The sequence below is a fragment of the Cupressus sempervirens genome, chromosome 6 (assembly GCF_028749045.1).
Source record: "Cupressus sempervirens isolate cs-2001-9-10 chromosome 6, ASM2874904v1, whole genome shotgun sequence".
NCBI lineage: Eukaryota > Viridiplantae > Streptophyta > Pinopsida > Cupressales > Cupressaceae > Cupressus > Cupressus sempervirens.
Genome location: NC_143123.1, coordinates 637,631,349 through 637,644,618, shown reverse-complemented (window position 1 = coordinate 637,644,618; position 13,270 = coordinate 637,631,349).

The following is a 13,270-nucleotide window of genomic DNA, read 5'->3' as shown; positions in this document are numbered from 1 at the left end:
CCCTAGTTGGAGCAAACCTTGACGTGATGAAAATATTTCCAATCAATGTCAGAACCCTCAAAATATATAGTTAGGTGATGGAAAGGATGCCCTTGCATTGTTCATAGTGTAGCAATAACTTTGGAGTGGTTGGAGAGTATTAGAAGATCAGATTATGAGAGATAACCCTATCTTTCCTCATTCTTGGTTCATGAATCAAAAAAATTATGTAGGTTGACCTAGTCACGCAACTAGAATAAGTCATGTGGGTCGACTATGTTATTTATTTTTGCCACCTCATAGATTCTTCACATGTTTGACCACTTTAACCAACTAATTGCACCATCTTTTAAACTTAATTGTGATGGCTTACAATACTGTCAATCTTAACTGTGATGTCAACTTAATTGTGATTGTCTTTCAAACTAGGCCTATTGGGATACGTGGCAATACCTTGCTATGTTGCTATGACTAAAGATTGGTCATTTTCCTAAAGCGACATAATGAGAGACATCAGTCTTCCTCCATCTAATGGCCTAGAACATGCAACCAATTCACTGACCATGCCAGAATCCAAACCAATTAGAAGTCATCTCTACATCAACCTATCTAATAAGACTTCACTTTTGTGGCCTGCCAAGGGAAACAAGACCTACAATCAACATGGCAAGTGCTTGCTATCTTGCATAAATTAAAATACTTATAGATTTCCATAATGATATAGCAAGGATTGTCGATCTGCCAACATCTGACAAAGAAAGTAGAAACTAAGAACATGTAGCTCACCAAACTAACCATGTCAGAGACTTGACCAATGAAATTCCCATCATATGATAGCTCAGTCTGACTCATCACCTTGTCACATTGCAACCCACCAATGAAACTTGGACCCACACATACACACAACACGATGTCACTTTGTTACATGAAATAAATAATAAGCACTTCTACAAAGCGACAAAATGATGGTCATGGATCATGAAAAGATTTGATAGTGGGTGAGATGCAAGCCCATAAAGATATTAAATCACACCAATGCTTAGGAAAAAATGTGATAAACTAAGTTTAACATAAAGTATTTTTGTGCCCCATATTTGAATATTTGAATATTATGAACATTAACTAGGTTTGAATTCCAATATGGTGATCTTGGTGGGAAGGCAAAAATGACCAACAATCTACAAAGAGCATTAATGGATGTGACTGATATATTGCACATCACCCTCTCAGCCAAATACACTGGAGAAGACCCCAAATAGAGAATTGAAGAAATTGTAAAATCATTTGATGATGAATTTACAAATTTGTTGAATGTTGTTGAGTCTAAGGCTCAAATTTCACATGATGCTAATCATTTTAGCACCATTTGCCAGAATATTCAGAATGATTTGCTGAGTCTTGATACTTGTATCAAGGAACTTTGAAGATGTAAACAAGTTGGAAAGGTAATGTACATCAACTGTACTTTATCTCATAATTTGACAAAATATTTGGATAGAAATATTCAAGGGAAGTTGAGTGAGTTGGAAGCTCTAAATAGTTATATATAGCAACCCTCTTGTAGAGTTGATGAACTAGAAGGTCAAGTTAATGGTGTTTACATAAACATCAAGAAATTGGAACTTGAAAAGTAACTAATTTTGAGAAGACTACCAAAATTCAAAGAGTCTATTTCTATAAAGATATCTACAATGGAAAGATAGTTGGAAGAATGTGTCAAAGTAAAAGAAGCTTATGCAAATTTCACCTACTCTGACTTCAATGAAATTGAGATTGCATCATATGCCTTATGTGCAATGCTCACTATTTCCAAAGTAGAAAAGGACACATGGGAGAAAGGTATGAATAGTTTGAAGGAAAATTTTGATGATTGCATGATGATTTTAACAACTTTAGAAAGAAAGATAGTGTTTCGACAGTAGTCAAACAACCTTTTTTTGACTATTTTTTGGATTTTCTGACCTTTGTCATTGATGTCAAAGGGGGAGAAGTTGTAGAAGAAAATTGTGTATTAATTTATGTATGTACAAATAATATTCAAAGGTGGATCAATTTATTATTTGAGCATTTGTAACATAATAGTATAAGTATTGTAAGTTTGTGTTAAGTTTTTGTCACTAAGCCAATTTTCCTTACTTTGTTGCCATCAATACCAAAGGGGGAGCTTATTGATAATTGACTATATGTAGTGATGTAATTTTTGTCATTAATGGCAACACATGATTTACTTATTATTGGAAATGTATATGATAGGATAAGTTACTAAGAGGGGAGGGGCGAATCAGTAACAAATAAAACTTAATCCTTTATTTCACCAATTAATCCTTTATGTGAATTTTGATCCAATTGCATGCATGGAAAACTGAAAACACAAAACATTCATAACACTTCGACACATAATATGGTGACCTAGAAACCTTCCAAATAGAAAGTAAAAATTGGGTGGAGATGATACCCACAAGCTTTACTACTATAGTATAAAGTTGGCCTGTTAAGGCTTACAATGATCACTTCTAATGATTTTCCCTATTAGGAGCAATAAGGACTGCTAGGTCCACCTTGTAAAAGGATTTAAAAATATACAATAAGGTATGCACTCAATAAAGAGATTTACAAAATATTGTTAAGTCTACCTTGTGAAAGGATTTAACTGATTCATCTGTTAGGATGAAATAGTGGTAGATCTCTAATTTGCAACTTGGTTTGTTGAATGAGATTCCTTTGAGTGTAATGATAACCTTGTTGTGATAGATAAATCTTTGTTTGTCCTTATATTGTTGTAGCCTTTGTATTTCACACCTTTTGCTCTTCTCTTCTTATTACATATCATATATTATACCTTTGGATGTGATACAATACATTACATATATACCAATCCAAATTACAATTCAATAAAGTTGGCTATAATACAATTTTACATAAAATACATAAAATCGGCCCAACTGTAGGAACTCAGGCTCTAAAGACTAGCTCAGTGAGGTTTTGATACTTGACATCTACTATCAATTCTTGGCACATCATGCATTGGTAGATGTAGAAGCTCAGTCCATACTGATCACTTCTAAGTATTCTAAACTTAGTTTGCATTGGTGACTTGGTGAATACTATGAAACTTGGCATATAAATTGAATCACTTGATTCACACTACATAGCTCGATCAACACTATGACTATAAGCTCAGTATAAACTGAATCACTTGGTTAACACTAAGTGGCTTGGTCACTGCAAACTTGGTAAGTAGTGCACATCTTGGCTTGCACTGAGACACTTAGTAAATAGTAAGAAGCTTGGTTTACACTGATGATCACCATCTTGGTAGAAACTGCTCAACACAAACTAAATGTTGTTCCTTGAACTTGCTAGCAATTGTAGAACTTAGTAGAGTCTAAAATACTTGGTTAATATTGTTAACTATACAATAATCTTGGTAGATACTATCTATCTAAATAAGTGTGTGTCACTAATAACGAACTTGAATGCAATGTCAACAATCTCCCCCTTTGGCATTAGTGACAAAAACACTTATTAGTCAAAATTGAATTCTTAAAAAGTTCAAAACACTTTTTATTCTCCATCTTGTGTCTTCAACTCAGTAGCATACTTTATTTTTTAGATTTTTCAAAATTTCTTTAGTAAAGATGTTTTTCTAAATATTTGTACATACATACATACATACATATATACATATAATATGATGTTGTTCCCCCATAAATATACATACAATATACTTTACATCTTCTCACATCTTTACCCCTTTTGTACAATATGTTGTATATGCTATATACATTTACATCATCTCCCCCTTTTTGACATAAATGCCAAAGGTGTAATCTATACAACAAGACCAAAGTGTGACAAGAAATCAAAATGTACCTTTAGGATCAATGCCATTTTCTTGTCCCAATTATCTTTCAACACCTTGCTTGTGTGCAATGCAACCTAAACATCTGTTGATAGTTCTATCATGTGGTTAGCAATGGAGAAGTTGTTATCATGGATGAGGGTTTTAGCATGTGCAATATGTTTATGAAATACATCCATGTTTGGGAGAATCATGCCCTATATGTTTACCAGTGTAGCTATTATCCTAGCTTCTCCTCTTAGTAATTTTTCCTACATATTAGTTAAGAATATGATCTTTGTATAGTGGGAAGAGCTATAACTTGGGTCAATTTGTAACATTTGTGCTATCTTTGAAAGTTTATCTTTGATTTCCTTGGTGAAATTTGAAGTGTCATAGAGTTTACCAAATAAAGAAGTCACATTGTTGCAAGAGGTCTCCAATGAGTTTAGAATAATAGGATAGTCTACTTGATGAATTGCAATCTTTTGCACAATTAGCTCCAATACCTTATTCTCAAATTTCTTCTCTACTCTTTGTAAAAATTTCTCCCATCCATTAAAATATTCATTGAATTTCTAGACTACCTTTGCTAACTGAACCAAAATTGGTTAAGAAGTATCAACCTCTATGTTGAGTGCCTATGAAAGAATGTACTTAGCATCTTCAAGAACTTTAAATTCTTTATTCCTTTCTTCTCTAAGCCTTTGTTGCTTGGCTTTCTTTTGAAGAAGTTCTCCTATTATGTTCATTTGATCAAGATTAAGATTGGAGATATCCTAATTTGGGATGACTATCTCCACATCAAGATCAATTTCTTCTTCCTTCTCTTTACCTTTACTCAAAATTTTTATACTTGATTGAGGCTTGGTCTCAACTATCCTTGTACTTACTATTTGAATGCTCTAAATAAAAACCATGGTAGAAATAATAGGACTGGTAGAAAAAGTAGATACTACACTTATTGAAGAAATACCTTGTGTGACCAAAATTGATGGAGGAGGAAGTGTAGATTGCTCGGTAGATGAAGTGCTTGTCACTTCTTTCAATGAAGTATTGAGCTAAACATGTACAAAAATTGATTGAATGCTTGTACTTGCAATTTTTGACACAATCAATTCTATAGTAGCTTTCTTTGAGCTTGATGTCTTCAATTCTTTAATCAAAGAATGAGGAAGTGAGGCTACGACCATTGTTGTAATCTTCTCTAGGTTAGTCTCCTCAATGTTTTGAATCTCTAGTAGATTTTCCTCTTTAGCGTCATGTTCCTATTCCTCATCATTGATATTGTCATAATGTGTTACCTCTTCATCATTAATTTCCTCTTCCTTGTCATGTTCACCATCATCTTTATCCTTGTCACTAACACTAACAACAAAATCACTCTATTTGTAAAAATTATAAATGTTCTTCCATGTGTTTTTTACATTCCTTACCACATGTTTAATGTGATTTATGAATATTAGACAAGTGTTGAATCTCAAGGTAAGTTTTTCTTCATTCTTCTTGATGGAATCTTTTACCTCCTTGTCATTCAAGTTCAACATGAGTTGCCTTAGGGTCTTCTCATAAATTTCTTTAGTGGTTTTTATAGCATTCTCCCATCTTGGCTTTATTTTCTCCATCAAATCACTTGGAATCTACTAAGCAAGCTAGTCTAGAGAATATTTCCATTTGCCCATCTTAGACATTATCATGTCTTCAACTTGTTGCTTCTCATCTGTAGTTCTAATTTCACACGTCAATAATCTAAATTTTATTATGCTAGCTCCCAAATATATTTCTTTCAGCCTTTCCTAAAAGGTGGGTGGAGGCTTCTTGAAAATTATATCCTCTACTTCTTAACCCATCTTTAGTTTCTTCCTAGATGTCCTCCTTATGAACATTGCAGTAGATGATTTGGTAGGTTTGGTTATAATAACCTTACCCTTCTTCTTTATAGGTTCTTCTTCTTATAACTTTTCTTCATCTCCTACATCATCTTCCTCATTGTCATCTCCTTTACCATCTGTCAATAAGAGAGTGGTGATAGATTGTTTCAATTTTGCTATCCTCTTCTTCCCTTTCTTGACCACTTGAGGGAGTTTTATTTCAAGTTTAATTCTTTCCTTTGCTTCATCATAAGTGCCAAAAGATTTAGCTTTTGGATCAACATGCTCCTTTAACAATGCTTCAATAATGTCCTTAGTTTCATCAATATTAACCTCATAACCTAGAGGCTCGACCCATACAACTCTTGGTCTAATTACATGTATGTATACTTTATCACTATCAACCATGAAAAAATATCATCTTTGTAATCTTCAACAAGTTTCTTAGGAATTTTGAATCCATTATTCATCTTTTCCTCAAATGTATCACAATAGTTATCCATTAACATAATTTTCTCCCATTTCTGCTATATATTCATTGATTTGGTAAAGAACAGGTACATCCTTTCTCCACACAATTGTACCTTTTGATGGGAAGAAATTTTGTACAAATAAAAATAGACAAGTTAAGAATGAACCAAACTTACAAGGGTTGTTCTTTGAAGTTTTGATGCTCTCCATGTTTTTGTTGAACTGATTCAACATCAAATTGGAAAGATCAAATGACATATTATTCTTGACCACTTTGTATGTGAGATCCACTACTTCACATGATACATTGTTAAGTCTTCTCAAGCTATATATCTTATGTGCAATGACATGTATCATGAACTTCAATTCCATATCTATAACATAGCTGATTTTCATTCTCCTTCCATCCCACTCAGCAAGGGTTTTCTTTTCTAGCTCAACCTGACTTACGATTTTGGTCATTTTTGCCTTGGTTAGCATTGGGAGACCTGTGATCCTATGAATCATTTTCTTTGTTATCACAATAGGTTGCTCCAACCACAACTACCCATTTTGCACATGACTGAGGATAAATCTTATCTATTTGATTTGAAAGTCTCGTGGCATGTGAGGAATGTGAGTCAAACCCTTAGCCTCAAGGTGTTGATGCTTTGGTTTTAATACACCATTCACACATAGCTTCTCCAAGGTGTCATCCATTTCTAGGGTTCCAATATCTTGAAGAGCACATCAAAAATGTCAACAAATATCATCAATTAATAGTACCTTGGATGGAATTGGAGATTTTACTCTACTTGGATCTCGAGTTTCTGCAACTGTTAGACTAAGATTAAATTCTGGTGCTTTCCATTCCATGCCTCGAACTAAATCTCTAACCCTTTCTTAGTCTTGATGCTGGAGGATGCCATTTTATTGGTAGGGTTTGCAAAGACACATAAATCTTTAACAATAATTTGCATGGATCACTCAGATGCACTAAAAATTGCTCTACAAGATAGCTCTTGAAAATTCATGGTGACAAATGAATTTGATTTTTCCTTTTATCAAATTCCACATTTTGATTGCCATAAATGCCTAGTATGATTGGTTATTCAAATGACAGACTTTCTTCCACTTCACTTACATTAAATTCTTGACAGAGTCATCCATGACTCGGTGTCCACATAATAATCTTAGTAACTCCTAACCTTGCTTGGTAGGATCTTGCAACCTGACCTCACTTAGTAAAGACTACCATTTTCTTGAATGCTTGCTGATCCCTTTGCATCTCAAATGCTGATATGGATCTTTCCATTGTATTGACTAGAACTAATGTAAGATGTCTACTTTAGAATCCTAGTTCTATTTCTTCTTGTGGGAGATCAAGTGGAAATGCTTGAGTCACCCAATTCTTGAGTGACATTTGCTTCATTTCTTAGACTTACATTCTTTGAAGATTTTAGAATCCATTTTTGTCTCATTTGCTTTCTAATGTTATCATCTTTTGCCTTCTTTTCATCTTCAATTCTTCCAGTATTCATATAGTTCTTAACAAGATGACCAATTTCTATACAAATGAAACATCTTTTGGTAGTGTCTCTTGTCCTCATGTAATGTTTTACACAGTTCATTCTAATGTGTCCATATCATCCGCAGTAATGATATCTACACCAAGTGTTATAGTCCCAACCAAATATAGCTCTTATAATCTATTCTATTGGGTTCAATATCTTAGTTTTGCATTCTAAGAATTTGTGCCCATGCTTCTTGCAATTGTGACATTTTCCTTCAAACTTAGGTTTCTCTTTGCAATAATTAGCTCTATGACAATGCTGATTGCAATTGTAACATTTTCCATTGAATTTAGCTTTCCCATTGCTCCAACATTTGTTTGATGTATGACTTGTCTTACCACAATGACTACAAGTAGGTCTTTGATTCTTTTGAGCTCCTTCCTTGGATGATTCACCTTCTTCTATATATCCAATTTCTATTTTTCTCTTTTTTTTGTATTCAATTTTCTCATTTAGTTGATCCATGTCTGCTTGAGATTTCATCATCCTCTCATTGGTTTTCCTTTCAGTGATTAGATCATTTTGTAATCTTTCATTCTCTAATTTTAGATTCATGATTTCTTCATTTGGATTGGTGAGCTAATTAATGAAGTTTTCCTGCTAAAGGGATAGGCGTTGAATTTCATTATTCTTTCCTTCTATCTATTCCTTTATCTTATTTTTCTTTTCCATGACTTCACATGATCTTACTAATTGGATTTCTTGCTTTCTTCTCAGCTTTCTTACTTCTTCTTAAAGTGTACCATTCTTTTCTAATAGTTCATTGATTGCCTCATTTGCTTCATCTGAATTGCTTTCTAAATGGATGTCTTCAATTCTTTCTCCAATGTAGAGTTGGTCATTCATTCAGATTACAAGATCTTTTCTTTTTTTCAAGGATTGAAAGAGTTCCTCCTTTTCTTTCATGAGTTTCCCAATAGCCAATTCCAAATTTATCTTTTCATTGTCAATAGCCTTGTCAAGTCTGAATACCTTCATATCATCTAATCTTTGCTCAAGCTATTAAACTTCTTTCCTGAGAACCACAAAGCTCTAATACCAATTGTTGAAAATATATATGATAGGCTAAGTTATTGAGAGGGGAGGGTTGAATCAGTAACCAAATAATCCTTCATGTGAATTTTGATCTAATTGCATGCATGAAAAACTAAAAACACTAAACATTCATCACACTTTGACACACAATATGGTGACCCAAAAACCTTCCAAATAGAAAGTAAAACTGGGGTGGGGATGACACCCACTAGCTTTAGTACTATAGTATAAAGTTGGCATGTTAACACTTACAATGATCACTTTTGATGATCTTCCCTATTAGGAGCAATAATGACTGCTAGGTCCACCTTGAAATAAGATTTAAAAACATGCAATGAAGTATGTACTCGATAAAGAGATTTACAAAAGACTATTAAGTCTACCTTGTGAAATAATTTCATTGATCCACCTGTTAGGATGAAATAGTGGCTGATCTCTAATCTACAACTTGGTTTGGTGAATGAGATTCCTTTGAGTGTAATGATCACCTTGCTATGATAGATAAATCTTTGTTGCTCCTTATACTATTGTAGCCTTTGTATTTTTCACTTTTTTCTCTTCTTTTCTTATTACATATCATATATTATAACTTTGGATGTGATACGATACATTACATATATACCAATCCAAATTACAATTCAGCAAAGTCAGCTACAATACAAGTTTACACAAAATACACAAAATCAGCCCAATTGCAGGAACTCAAGTTTTGAAGACTAGCTTGGTGAAGTTTTGATACTTGGCATCCACTGTCAATGCTTGGCATCATCATGCATTTGGTAGATGTAGAAGCTCGGTCCATACTAATTACTTCTAATTAGTTTGAACTTGGTCTACACTGGTGACTCATTGAATACTGTGAAACTCAGCATATAAACTAAATCACTTGATTCACACTACATAGCTTGGTCAATGCTATCACTACGAGCTCAATATAAACTAAATCACTTGGTTAACACTCAGTGGCTCAATTAACATTATATTCACATCACAATAACTTTAAACTTGGTAAGCACTGCACAACTTGGTTTGCATTGAGACACTTGTAAATACTAAGAAACTCGATTTACACTGATGATCACCATCTTGGTAGAAACTGCTTGGTACAAACTGAATGTTGTTCCTTGAACTCAGTAGGAACTGTAGAACTTGGTAGAGTCTAAAAGACTTGGTTAATAATGTTAACTATATTATAAGATCAACAGATACTATATGTCTAAATAATTGTGTGTTACTAATAACAAACTTGACTACAATGTCAACACTTACTTGCTAAAAACCTTGGTAATAAAGGTATATAGCTTTTGGTACTCCAAAAATTATCTAAGGATGAAATTAGTTTACAAAAGTATATTATTTTATATGTGAAATTTTTTTGACATCATATTATGACTAGTGAAGATAGATGGAGATAGTATACATGTTGATGATGATGTGTATAACCTCGTACATCAATATGGACTGTATGGAAAAGAGATATTCATGATTTACCAAATGAAATAAAACAACAAAATTAAAGGAAAGAAATTATTTTGATTACAAAAAAATTACTTGACCAATTAGGGCTAACATCCTAGATATTGACTCTAAGTTGAAAAAGTATATTGTGGTCTTAGCCAACCTAGTAGAAATTTGTAAAAGGGCATGATATTTATACACAAGATATCTTGCAAGAAGTAGTTTACAATTGTAGTATGAGAAGTGATATGCAAACTTTTTGTGAAGCGATATATGTGAAGTTTTGAGAACCTAATTTTGTGATTTGAGATCAAGCTGAGGTTAGATATTAGCCAAGAAAGAGGATACAACATCTATATACCCAAAGAATAATTACTTGTTTGTGCAATGAGATCTTATTTTAATTGGAAGTGCATGTTTGGGCAGTGAGCTCCTCTTGTATCAACTATACTACAACTCCTAACAGGGTTGGAATCTCCTAATAAGGATTCAAAGTCTCCTAATAGGGACTCTCCATAATAAATTTTCTCATTGACTCCTAACAAGGTCCATCCTCTAATAAGGAACATATATATCAATATATTATCTAGTGGGTATCATCCCCACCAGGGTTTTCCTTTCACTAGGGTTTCCCTAGTTTAAAAAAAATGGTGTTATGAGCTCTCTCTATGCATGGTTATTATTAATTTCCAACATTACTTGTTTACTTTTTTATACATGGTTCAAAGTAATTAATAATATCTAGCTGGCAATAAAAGTTGGTAGAATACTGATTCACCACCACCCCCCCCACCAAAATCCCTCTTAGTATTCCCTATTTCTAATAGATTACGTCGAGCTCCAAGGCATAAAATCTACCCAATAGTGACTGAGCACCACTCTTTTGGTGATCAAGTCCACAACTACAAACCAAAATCACTCCAGAATGTAGGATTGCAAGAAAGTCTAGGATGCTCCTACATCAAAAACCTCCTTGCTGAGGAGAAGCTAATCTATGAATAAGGTATCCGAGCCTAAGATAAATTGTCTTTATAATGATCTTATAGATAGAGTTACATAATGAAATGGGCCTAAAGTCTACAAATGTTTGAGGAGATTTTGACTTGGAAATCAAAGTAAGATTAGTTTTGTTAAAGTTTTTAAGAATATACGCTATCTTACAATATTCTTCTATAACCAATAGATGATCAAAATTAGTAACATCCCAAAATTTCTGATAAAATATCAGAGTAAATCCATCTAGACTAGTAGCTTTATTTGGAGCCATAGAGAAGACAACAAAATGAAGTTCTTCAATACTAAAAGGACTCATAAGATTGACATTATCCTAATTTTTCAGTAGAGATGGAATGGATTGAAGAAGATCATCCCTATCATGAGTAGTCTCACTTAGAGACAAGAAAGGAGCAAGTAATTTTTTGAAGAAATAGACTCCCTCATTGCTAATTTGTTGTTCGGAATATAGGATATTCCCTATTGATACACTTTTAATAGAAATGATAAAAGAGGAAGCTTTCCTAATTTTGGAAGAGGCATGAAAAAAAATAGCATTCGTATTACCCTTTTTCAACCAAAGTTCTTATGATTTTTGTCTCCAATGGATTTCTTCTCTTGAGCATAGTGTTTCCCAATAGCTTTGGAGAGATTTTTGTTTCTCTGTGAAGTCTAAATCTAACCCAAATTTAACAATATGGTCAAAATTCGAGTTAAGATCATGCTCTACCCTAGCCTTTTTGTGAAAGATGTTCTTAAAGACTTATTCCAAATTCTAATTTTTGATTTCACAAACTTAAGCTTATTTGAAAATTGAAACATTCTGGTGTCTTTGCATAAAGGACCACTAACCCACCATTGTTGGAAGAGATAAAGAAAATGAGGATGAGTGAACCACATACCTTCAAATTTGAAGGAAGAATTTTTTTAAGAATTATCTAGAATTATAAAGCCTAAAGATATAGGAAAGTAATCAAAATTTGATGAAAAAGGATATTAAAAGATAGAGTAAAATTTAGGAGCTTTAAATCAGAAGAGACAAGGAATCTATCTAGCCTAGAAGATATGGGTGAGGCTGATCTATGATTTATCCAAATAAAAAACCCATTTGAAAAAGGGATATCACATAAAGCATTATTCTGAATGAAAAAATAGAACTCATCTATAACTCTTTGTGATGTGGGATTCCCCCCAATTTTTTCATCAAGAGACAATATGGCATTGAAATCACCACCTAGAATAAAGGGAAGATATTCAAGCTTACTAAAATTTTCAGTTAGAGACTCCAAATGAATAATTTTATCTTGAGGGGTTGATGGACCATAGACATAAAATAAACATCAAACCATGAAAATTTAAAGAGCTGTCAATTGGATTTTGTAGCCAATACTTGGCCTTTAATACATTTACTATTCCAAAGAGAAAGAAGGCCTCCATAAGCACTAGAAGATGGGACACAAACTGAATCCAAAGAAGACCACTTCCTAAAAAAATTATCAAATGATTCTTGAGAAAGCTTAGAGCCTTAAATAAGAATAATATCTACTTGAGAACAAACAATAAACTTTTTGATTCTACTTCTCTTGTCAGAGGCATTCAAACCCCTGATATTCTAGGACAAAATATTCAGTGAGGAGAAGGAGAATGAGTCGCTCTCCTAGTTCTAATAATGGGTGAGAAGGAATCCAATAATTTGAATTGAATAATAGCTTCAATTTCTTCTTTAATTTTTGAAGCTAAAGCTTTTTTTCCCCTTTTCCTAGGAGTTTTAACTTCCATTTCAGAGATCAAAGGGGCAAAAGAGATAATAGAATGGGCTAAAGATAACTTCTATGAGTAATCAAAATTTGTAGCAACAAAAGGGAGTTAAGCTCAGTTCATGATCTTTCAATTACACTCCTTCTTCAATATTAATTTCATCAATTAATTGTGACACTACCGAGATAAGAATACTATTAGATATTAGACTAGTTTCTTGATCAAAAAGTGAAGAGGAAGAAGAACATGGGACAAGGACAAAGGGATGATTGTTGAAAACCAAATTCTACACAATATCATGATCTTCATAG